The following is an 11,491-nucleotide window of genomic DNA, read 5'->3' on the forward strand; positions in this document are numbered from 1 at the left end:
TAACGCTGCTGTCCTTATTCAGAGGTGTCTGTTCACAATATGGCTTCCGTTGAAAACAGGCTTTTAACTTTAATGCATAGTTATAAAGATCAAGACACTTTCTTACCTGGAAAATACTGGCATAATCTATTCAAACTACTTATTCTTGGCCTGCTTAATATCCTTTTAAGTCTACTTAATTTTTCTCTTGGATTAATTAACGTTTCATATCTAATCATGTAGGCTTACCCACTTTTCTAACATAAAATATTTCTCATGTGCTACTATTAATGTTTTATATCTACTCATGTAGGCCTACTCACTTTTCCAAATTAAGATATTTCTCAGGTACTACTAGAAATACTGCTCTTGACTTCAGGTTGTCTACTTAATCTCTTTTCTAGTTAGTCTACTCAAAATCTATTTTTTCCTATCTGAATAATATTGCTATAGGCTATACTGCGTGACACGTGAATTATTCAATAAATGTTTCTAGTAGCTTTAAATATTTCTCTTGGTATACTTAATAATGCTTTCAAGTTTCGGTTAACTTGAGTGTTTCTAGTCTACTTGAATTATTGTTCTTTTAAAGCCTACTCGGTTCACTTAATAATGATTCCATATTACATATGCTGCTTCGAGTATTCCTAAATTTGGTTTGGTCTACTTAATGACGCTTATTGCTGACTCAAAATATTTTTGGGCTTCCTTAACTTCTCATCTACTTAAATTTAAACATGCTCTTCGTCTACCCATCAACGCATACAGACTACTTAAAATACAGTCTTAATTTACCTAATCAAAAGTCTAGCCTAAGCATGCTTTTAACCTACATGAATTAGGTCTTTAAAACATGCGGCTCATCTTCCATTTCTTCGTACGACCTTAATCCCATGGGATCAGACCTACTCAAAATAGCTACAGGCTATAAACTCATTCTTTTAAATGCTTCCATTTACAAGACCTACCTACTTAATGCGTCTGGCCTCAAAAAAGCGGCCCCTGTCTAAAAATACGCCTCTGGTCTTTGTGCTATTCTCGAACACTTTCAAACGCCGGAGGAAATCTTTAAGAAAGATTACGCTTGCCTTCGTTGCAATAACCGACTTACACAGGAAGTCGGTTTTGCAATCGTGTGAGCTGATGAAATGCATCCAAGTCACGTCGAGCGATTTTAAAAGGAGAGAGAGAAGGGGTTTGCAGTGTTGAAATAACAACGAGACTAATAGTAATAATCATATATATAGGCTATACGGTATATATATATATATATATATATATATATATATATATATATATATATATATATATATATATATATATATATATATATATATATATATATATATATATATATATAATATATATTCTTCTTCTTGTGGAAGACGATTCTAGGCGCTACCCATTCTGTACGCATTTTGGCATTAGGGCCCTGCTCTGCCCAAAGGATGTTCAGGAGATTTACGTGACCAGAGAGAGAGAGAGAGAGAGAGAGAGAGAGAATTATCTCAATCGGAAGGACATGGCTTGCTATGACGAAGTCATTTAGAATCTGCTTCAAACCACTTAGACTATGCTGGTTTCCGTAGATTGCGTAAGCGCTAAGTAATAAATTATTTGGAAAATGCGAAAGGGAATCGAGAAACAAAGGCCTAATTCACAAAACATGATCATAGAGAAAGTAAGGGAGTTAAAGAGTATATGGATGCAATAGCCCACCACCAGAGCGCAACGAAGGCATTGCGCTCGCTATCTCAGGAATGTCCGAATGCTGTGCATGTGAGCACTGAGTGATCGTGGTCTTTGGCAACCCTGGGCTAGAGGGTTAACACAGATGGCACCTGGTTCGGGGGAAAAGAGAGAGAGAGAGAGAGAGAGAGAGAGAGAGAGAGAGAGAGAGAGAGAGAGAGGAATTACGGATACTCTTGGATATGAAACGTTTTCATTTTTAGTGGAATTGATCCCGCAATAAAGCAATTATCATTCAGGTAACAAAAATTAACCTGAAATAGACTTGAAAAATAAGGCGTTTAAAGGTCTTCACGTTCTGAATATTAGACATCTAACCACGAAATCGTATGGCTCGGAGCGAATTACACAATGAAAAAAAAAAAATCGGGAAAGATAGTACAGCGACTGAAAAAGAGAAACTACAGAACACGAAAAGAAGAGAATCCGTTAGTGTTAGCAACAAGGCGGGTGTGCGCAGCTTCCTTTGACAGCACATGGGATGTTCTAGGAAAAGTTACCGGTCCTTGGTCTTTTCTGCGAATTCTCAGTTTTAGTTTATTATCGTAAGCAATTCCCCAAAAAGGACTTTTTTTTAGCCGTGATGTTGTCGTTATCTTTTTACTGCTGAATTCAGTGCCATATGAACACATTCACGAAAGAACCAGTAATGCCTTAATGAGACGGTGACATTTCCCCAATTATTCGATGTTATATACGGTACCAGATTAATAAGAGTTCCTTCAACATTCGAACAAGAATATAATGCAAAGGCCACTGAATCTCCAACGCAAAGGACGACAGGTTACACAAACATTTAAAAACACAATCAGTTTCTGAAGTCAAATCATCAAGCGGGGATTCATAACTGGCAAATTCCCCGATCGACACTTCCCGCTTCACTACCTCCGTGAAAAAAATTGTTTTCGCAACTTACTGGCGAAAAACAAGTCGATCGTACCAAAGGGCCTTCGATTTGCTCAAGCAACAACAGACAACAACGGCTCCAGCAACGTCTTGGGAAAAATTGCTGAATATCATTGAACGATGACGAAAGAACTGGTGCACCTTGGCTCAGGGGTCGGGCAGGACTACCATAGTTGTTGACTTGGGTCTAGGAAATTGTCGACGAACGGAAGACTGTATCTATGCTATACTGTAACGGTATATATAATCAAAGAACATTCATACTTCAGCAGCAGCTGGAACAAGGAGTTACAAACAAAGAAAACTTTCACTATAAACGTACTGAATATTCATATGTTTATTTGTTGGGTATAAAAGCTAGTGTATGAACTGTACGATTAAGGGGCGTCGTAGGCCATCCAAGAGCACCCTTCTCATCACTGGTCCCCATCAGAAGGCAGAATGAAGGTTCCCTTGATGGCTTAAGAAGGCCCTTTCTCGACCCTCTCATATGTTATCGACAGTTCTGGCGATATGGCTCCACTAATATTAATGCAAATATCATATAGGCTATAGGTTACGCTTATCGTTTCATCTACCCTTCTGTCAATTAATAAACAGGTGTGTCTTAAAATACATTGCAAATGACAAGGACAACAAACGGAAAACTAACATTAAACTGGACGCCTTCCCTCCTTTACAAAATCGGATGGAACCCGCGTCATTCCTTTCCCCCACGGGCCGCCCACCCGACCCCAAATCCCTCCGTCCTAAATGAATCGGCCACAGAAATCTGAGGTGGAAAGAGAGAGGCAATGGGATCCCCATGTAACCGGTATCCCAAGCCGGGGGTTGAGAACGGTTATTGAAAGAGAAGCCCGGGATGGGCCGTTACAAACCCTCCTTGCCCGCGACCAAAGAGGAGGGTTAAACCCGAGACACCAACCTACAAACTTTGTTATCCCAATCTCAATATCAGCGATGCGCATCTGCTTCGCGAAGGGAAGGGGAGTCTCTGGAAAGAATTATAGCCTACCTGGCTACCTGCTGCGTTCACAGGTTGCGGAGGGGCACAGCGAATTTGATTGGGTTATATCTCGCATACTTGTAACGTTCTTTACACTCAAAATTACGTTAACGTTCGTGATTCCGCCACAAGAAATGTTTTCTGTTTGTTGTCCTTCCTTTTCCATTTTTTCCATCTAACCGCAGCGTCCCTGGAATAATAAAAGTGCAGTCCCGAAGACTTGAAATCTTTTCAAACGCTGACCCCCAACGGATTTTTATTTAGTCTTTGTAAAGGTTACCCCTAACGTGAGAAGGAAAACGCTATTCTGTATTTGGAGTAAAGCACAGCGTGTTTACAGTTGTTGTCACGAAAAAAAATATCTTTTGGCAAAGCGCGCCTTGTTTTGAAATTTATTTATTTTGTTCCTGCGTTCAGCTAACAAACAACATGCAAATAGAACATGCGAATGCATCTGCAGGTGCATTTATAACATACAAATATTTCAAATATAATTAATCTGAGTGAAAGTTTACATTCCTCTAGTTCAAATTATTTAGAATGATTTAAAAGGACATTTCCAATGTCGATATCACAATCGCTACCATGACAGTTTACAGAAAAAAAAGCCCGATGTTTATTCGAGACAGGACAAATAATCAAGATATGAAATATTTTCATTCACGGGCCAAGATTTACCTAAACCAATCTTTGAAAACATGGAAATGCTTGAAAACAAATAAATGAATAAGCAAATTTAAGCATAATTAGGTAATGTCGAAAGCTGCGTGTGGCTAATCATTTTCTCACCTGAATAAGGAATGCATGGAAAGCACGATTAAAATAATGACGTCGCGTAACACTTTGATTTCACATACCAACTTCCTTCCAGTGTGTTTCACTAGGAATGTCCGACCAGTAAGCGCTGGTCTGACTTATTAGACACAGAAAAATCCCACATACGTGCAATACCGGTAGCAGTTGTATTACGGCAATGGAAAAAAAATAATAATTGTTAACACTTGATGACTAACCTGACCAAACGAGGTCATATCCAACTCGAAAGATGACGTCACTTTAAGTGCATGTGGCGCAAACCCTCCAACTTCAAGACAAATAGGTCACGGCAAAGAATCCTTTAGACCGATATCCACAAGAAGCTGTTAAACATCTTTTCAACTCAGAGAGAGAGAGAGAGAGAGAGAGAGAGAGAGAAGAGAAACATACGAAAGAAACAAAAATATGAAAGGAAAACCAGTCTTCCTCAAGCACGTGGGACATCATCCCAGATTGCGGGACGAGCATTCGTTGAGCACGTGATCGCTCACCGGCAACACCTTTAGGTAAACACACTCGGAGGCCACGCTGGCCTTACATAGGCAATAAAATCTCTTAGGCAACGAAACGTCATTAATCTTAGTTTTCCTTTCGCTTTTCCTGGATGAGTATTTAATTCAACAAACTCAAGCTTGCGAAGATTATTTCTTAACGTGTTTTGTTTGGGAAAATCTGGGGTAGGCCCATAGGGGATTTTTCAAAACTTTTCTCAAACTTTATCAGTCATTAATCTTATTTTCCTTTCGCTTTTCTTGGATGGATATTTAATTACACAACTCAAGTTTTACGAAGGTTATTTCTTTATGTGTTTTGTATTTGGGAAAAATCAGGGTAGGCTGTGGGTAATTTTCTAAATTTTTCATATTTATCGGCTTGAACTTGGGTGGAAAATCCAAGGCTGTCCGAGTGTAACCCGAATACTTGATTTATCGTAAAAAAAAAAAACCTTTTAAAATATTTCATAGGCCTAATTCATATCTTTGTAAATAAATCTTTTTCATAAACTTTGCCTAATCAAAATTCATGTTACATGAATTTTCCCATATCGTATCTCAAGACCAAAGTATAAATTGACGGCAAAACTGTCCAGACACTAGAAAAATATTCAGTGGAGTAAATTGAGCTTCTTTTGGTTATATAATCATTGCCATATTTAGATGAGAGATCCTTGTTATAACTAAATGCGTATACCATTTTAGTTTGACGAACGTATGATTAAAAGAGATTACCAAGACATACAAGCAAGTTGCTTGAAAAAAAGAGACAAAAGCTATGTCTAAACAGACTAACCATCCGCGTGAATCCCCATTTTACAGTTTTTGTTGAATCCAGTTTAAAAATTCCCCAGTACAAACAAAAGCACACAATTTACAATAGGCCTAAAAACCAAATTTTCAAAATGCGTGTTCCAGCGTGTTGGAATCACCAGATCGATAAATCAGCTTAAAGAGTAAGGGGGCAACGTGGTTTTTCTGGGAGTCAAGTTAGATAACTTACCGCCATGGTGGATTTTATTAAGCTCTGCTTCCTCAAGAAGATTCAGGTCAAAAAGCTTCTCCTTCCTCTCTTATTGGTCTTCCTTCTCGGGTCACCTGTTGCTTCTTCTTCCTTCCCCAGACAGACTTTTTTCTCAAAGGCGTTACACAAGTAAGTCCGCTGCGTCTTTTTACCGTATTACCCCTTTTCAATACGCGATTTCTCAAAACACTTCGGATGAGGCACAAATATCGATCACTGAATCGGAAGAAAATATTACGATCTCCTTTAAGTCCGTTTTAGATACTGGATTTCCAAAGTATCGACGGATATTCTTGAGTTATGCGTCATTAAACAAAGCCTGTGTGGCCCGTTTGATATCGGTTTAAAAATAATCACAGTTATGGGCATTAAGCGCGTCAAAGTAGTTTCGATAAAGCCTACGGAGTCAAAGGTATAGCTTTCTCAATGAGCAGCACTGTGGAAGACTTGTAGTGCTAGCTCTACGCTGTAGAGCAGCTGGGAAGTGACTGGGCTAAGCCACAGAATCTGGGCTTAACAGCACAAGGAGCGAATAGTGCTAACACACTCACACAAACACAGGAGAGGGAGGGGATGGGTAGGGGTCAGGATTTGGGTTCTGTTGGTACCATGGGAGGATGGAGTACCTCCTTCCCGATCCCCCTCCAGGGGCCATGCAACGGTAGTGTCGGATGCGAAGTGAATACGCGTTACTATTTTGGGGGTGGTGTATAGCGTGCTATCCCGGCGAGGGCTGGGGAACGATGTCCATGTTGTTGTGTACGTGGATATTTAGCCATCGCGAGGTTTAATAACATCAGGAAATCTGTACAATAATGGTTTTGATATTGGCGTTGTTGTAAAAGGAATTATTTTTCTCCTCCTCCCTTCAAGGCAAGGTCACAGTTGTTAGAATTAAATGTCGAATATACTCTTCAGTGTTTCGTAATAATGAGTAAGCGTCGGGTATTTTTTGCTTTGTTCGTCTCTCTCTCTCTCTCTCTCTCTCTCTCTCTCTCTCTCTCTCTATATATATATATATATATATATATATATATATATATATACAGTATATATAATATTTATATATATTTATATATAATATTTATAGATAGATAGAGATTAGTTAAAGATAAGCTCTGTGTTCTATGTCCTGTACATTATATTATATATATATATATATATATATATATATATATATATATATATATATATATATATATATAGTATATCAGATAATTACTTTAAATATTATATATGAACCGAACTACGCTTTTGTACACGCAATGAATATATGCATAAAGTGAATATATACAGTACACATACAAACACACACACACACACACACACACACACACACACACATATATATATATATATATATATATATATATATATATATATATATAACCACTGTTTTATTCAGGTATTTTTGCTCTGTAAGGAGTGTTTTATTTTTACACCGATATCACACACCATTACATTTCCGGAACATGAATACTCCACGTCCTTATACATACATAAATAACATACATACACACAAACCCTAAGCTCCTTGTATTATCGACGGATCGGCACATCGATCTCTCAGTCGAGTATATCAGAAGATGGCGACACATCGCGTGAAATGTAGCCGACAGTATATATATATATTTTTTTAGATGACTCATTCTGTACACGATACAGTACCTGTCGTTATAGCAAGCTCTTCTAGCGGTAAATATGCACAGAAGCGTTTATATGCAGTAACATCCGGTAACTCGCCTCAGGAAATACAAATAACATATGTCTAGATAGGTAAGTATGTATGGTGTTTTTCATAACAGCCCAGATAGATAAGCATGTATGTTTTTTCTGATTTACCAGAAGTGAAATTTTTCCGATAATCGAGGCGAAGAATTTTTTTCTTCCATACGTGATTTCGCATCAACCTTCATGGTTAAGGTAGACTTTTTTGTCTTGCTTTATTCGGGCCTTGGCTGGAAAAGGGTTCTTTGAAAACAGGCTGCTAATTTACGGAGTTCACTTCTGCTTTTGTGTTAAGTATTTTTCTTTGCTGATGCTGTAGGGGAGACAAAATCCCTTCAGTCAGCAGAGAGAGAGAGAGAGAGAGAGAGAGAGAGAGAGAGAGAGAGAGAGAGAGAGAGAGAGAGAGAGAGAGAGCGAAAGTTAAATGACGAATCGGTTTAGCAAACCGGCACCACAGCTTCAAGGGTGAAGCTCATCGACTGAGCGAGACGGATAAAGGGATAAAATACAGTGGGAAGAAGGAAAGTACAGGCCCATACACTCATACACAATGTTGAGATAACGAGACATTTATTTACGTTTTTTTTCTTTTTTACTGAATAATTGATTCGTTATACAGTATTCAACCATCAGTTAGTAAAAAGTAGTTTAATCTGAAGCATTTTGTAGTTAACAGAATTGTATAAGGTTACAAAAAACTTAATGTCTACTTTTTGTTTACGGAAATATAATTAAATAATGTATGTAAGATTAAGGCTCACTGTTTCCGGAATTACAGAACCAATATTCGTAGGTTTCAGAGCTATCAACGTCAACATAAGACAGTTTAGAATATTTACTGAAAACATCATTTCGGGAAGGTTTCTTAGCGTTGTTGAGTAATGAATGACAATTCTGTAGTTCATGAATAAGCAAACAGGTAAGAGTGTGATGATAAACGAGACTTCTCTTTTGGTGGGACAAGTCTACAGGGACAAGACCTAAAAGAAAAGAGGTAGGTCACACCACCGTGCTGGTCTTCTATTTAGTTTACTGTACAAGCTTAGTTGACAATTTGACTTTCATGGAACAGAAACAGACAAGACCCCTTAATCATTCAATGGAAGTCATTGCCGTGTACGACTGACGACGACGAGCGAGGATAAGGATACTCTTTAGACCTTGTGTCTGACTACAATGTATTTCGAGGTCGAAGCCATATAAAAGGAGAGTGTGTTCCGGTACCGATTTTAACCGCTTCATTTTTAAGTAATGAGTGGATGCTTGTATGCCGAGCAGGAGATGACGTCGTTGGAAGGTCAGTGGTTTCTTTATGACGAGAACACGAAAGCAAATCGGATAAAAATAAACGACATGTTCAGGGATTCTGAATGTGTGGTATACACGGAGGCCGTTACCTGTATTCTGGGAACTAAAGAATCTTTAAAGATTATGAATGTTGCTTTTCATGATACTGTTAAATTTTTTTTGTTTAATTTTTCAGTTAAGAAGTGTCTTATCGTTTATTTCTTAATAAAAGATAAAAAATATTGGTTTTGTAATTCCGGAGACAATGACCCATAATCTTACGTACACTTTTTTGTACTTCCGTAAACAAATAGTACGAAAAATGTACGCCAAGTTTTTTTTTTTTTGTAACCAGAGTGTATAAACCTTTATACACAGCTTCAGAAACATTCTGTCAACGACAAAACACTTCAGATTAAAGTACTTTATGATGTAAAGATGAATTAATCAATCAGTTGCAAAGGAATCTTCTACAAGACGAGTTTGCTCTAACATGCCAGGTATCAAAACCCGTACGACATTGAGTTACAAGTGCTCGATGAATCATGGTATCGCACTGGAATTGTAGATTTCTCTCCGGAAAGAGCACTTTGAACATGTGCACATTGCCATTTAGCGCGTGTGAATGATTCATCCCACGAGGTGTTATAGAAATGTTCTCATGTCGATGTGTCACTAAAAGGATGACGGGCTATTGGTATTGCTTGGCTTATCTGAGCCAGTTTATTTTCAATTTTTTTCGTGTCGGAATACGGGGGAAGCAATGCACTCAAGTTTTTGCACTAAGACTATTGATCTCTCACTGTGTTGCCATGACTCGATTTAATAATTCACACGCGCGCGCGCGCACACACACACACACACACACACACACACACACACACATATATATATATATATATATATAAATTATATATACATATATTTATATATAATTTTCTTATTTGGAAACATCACCATTCCAGAGATTGCCAAAGTGAAATCTGAAAAAAAAAAATAATAATAATAACAGGGCTTCAGTTAATCCCAGAACACTTGTAAGTTTTCATCTCGACCAAAGCCTTAATAGGACAATGACTGCCGTGTCATCCCTAGAAGGATGAGAGCACCAAAGGTTTCCTATTAAAACGTGTGATTAGTCTAGGGCAGAATATCATAAGACATGAAAATAAGTTTGGCAAAAAATCACCCTGTAGAGGGGTAGTACCATCATTGCACCTCACGTGGTGCACTGTAGGCATTACTTAAGGTTCTTTGCAGTGTCCCTTCGGCCCCTAGCTGCAACCTCTTTCATTTCTTTTACTGTACCTCCGTTCGTAGTCTCTTTCTTCCATGTGGCTTTCAACCCTCTCTAACAGCTGTTTCATAGTGCAACTGCGAGGTTTCCCTCCTGTTACACCTTTCAAACCTTCTTACCGCCAACTTCCCTTTCAGCGCTGAATGACCTCATAGGTCCCAGTGCTAGGCATTTGGCCTAAATTCTGTATTCCTTCCTTGGCAAAAAATTAAGAAATTATGCTGAAGATGGTGTCTGCATTCCCATCATGTGGAGATGTTGAAACTCCATCACTCCGATATAAAAAGAGAGAGAAGATTTACCGGGAAATTCATTTCAAGGAAATTATGAGCATTGATGCTGAATTACATAGAGGATGCTGTTTTCCAGACTGTAACTGATGCCCCTTGCTGATGAAGCTTTGATCACGTCTCAAAGAATTCTTATGATAAGTTTTATGGAAACTGTTATCGGATAGAAGAGGAGAAAGTAATTGATTTCGCTTCCTATAAGGAAGAATCGTGAAATATTTTCTGTATGAGACTATTCAAATCTGCTTTAGAAAATGGTAAGGAATCTGCTCCATGTCATAATAAAATTCCTTGTACGCTGGTGAAGCGTTCTTTATAAGAAATATTGTATTTAATATCGTCAGTCTTCTATATATATAATGTATGTATGTATGTGTGTGTGTGCGTGTACGTTCCAACATAACTCTGAAACGCATTGAGGAGTTTCAACCAAACTTAGTATACATATGACTTGCTATCTAGAAAAGATACTGTGGGGGCAAGACAACACTAGCACCAAAAGGCACCAAAGGGGGTGGGGGTGGGAAGGGCTTCCCTGATACGGGCTGGTTCTCCTCGTAGACTTAGGACCTAGATAAACTCTACGATTTTATTATACCTCATTTCGGTATACATATGACTTACTATCTGGAAAAGAATACTGTGGTGGGGGTAAGACATCACTGACACCAAAGGGGGTGGGGGTGGGGGTGGAAAGGGGGTGACATGTAAAAATAACCGAAAACGACAGATATTATGTCTAATCCATAGTTTTCGAGGTCGCTAAGATGAATGGCGACACTCCCGATGCTCTTTAAGTCCAAGTTCAGCCTCGATAGGGAGGGGGCGGCGGGCATGAGATGGGGTGAAATATAAATTGTCAAAATTGCTTGGCAATGTAATTGAAGCAACTATACTAACAGGAAAGGGAAAGAG

General features: G+C 38.4%; 1 protein-coding gene across 1 annotated transcript in view; it reads right to left on the reverse strand.

The window, feature by feature from the left end:
- The window catches only part of LOC136855661 (E3 ubiquitin-protein ligase DDB_G0292642), a 74,399-nt gene extending 67,746 nt beyond the window's left edge, over nucleotides 1-6,653 (reverse strand). The window contains exon 1 of the mRNA XM_067132877.1: nucleotides 5,954-6,653. The gene's annotated coding sequence lies outside the window, so the exon portion shown is untranslated. The remainder of the gene's footprint in view (nucleotides 1-5,953) is intronic.
- Between the last annotated feature and the right edge of the window lie 4,838 nt (nucleotides 6,654-11,491).

This window comes from Macrobrachium rosenbergii, chromosome 3, assembly GCF_040412425.1.
Source record: "Macrobrachium rosenbergii isolate ZJJX-2024 chromosome 3, ASM4041242v1, whole genome shotgun sequence".
NCBI lineage: Eukaryota > Metazoa > Arthropoda > Malacostraca > Decapoda > Palaemonidae > Macrobrachium > Macrobrachium rosenbergii.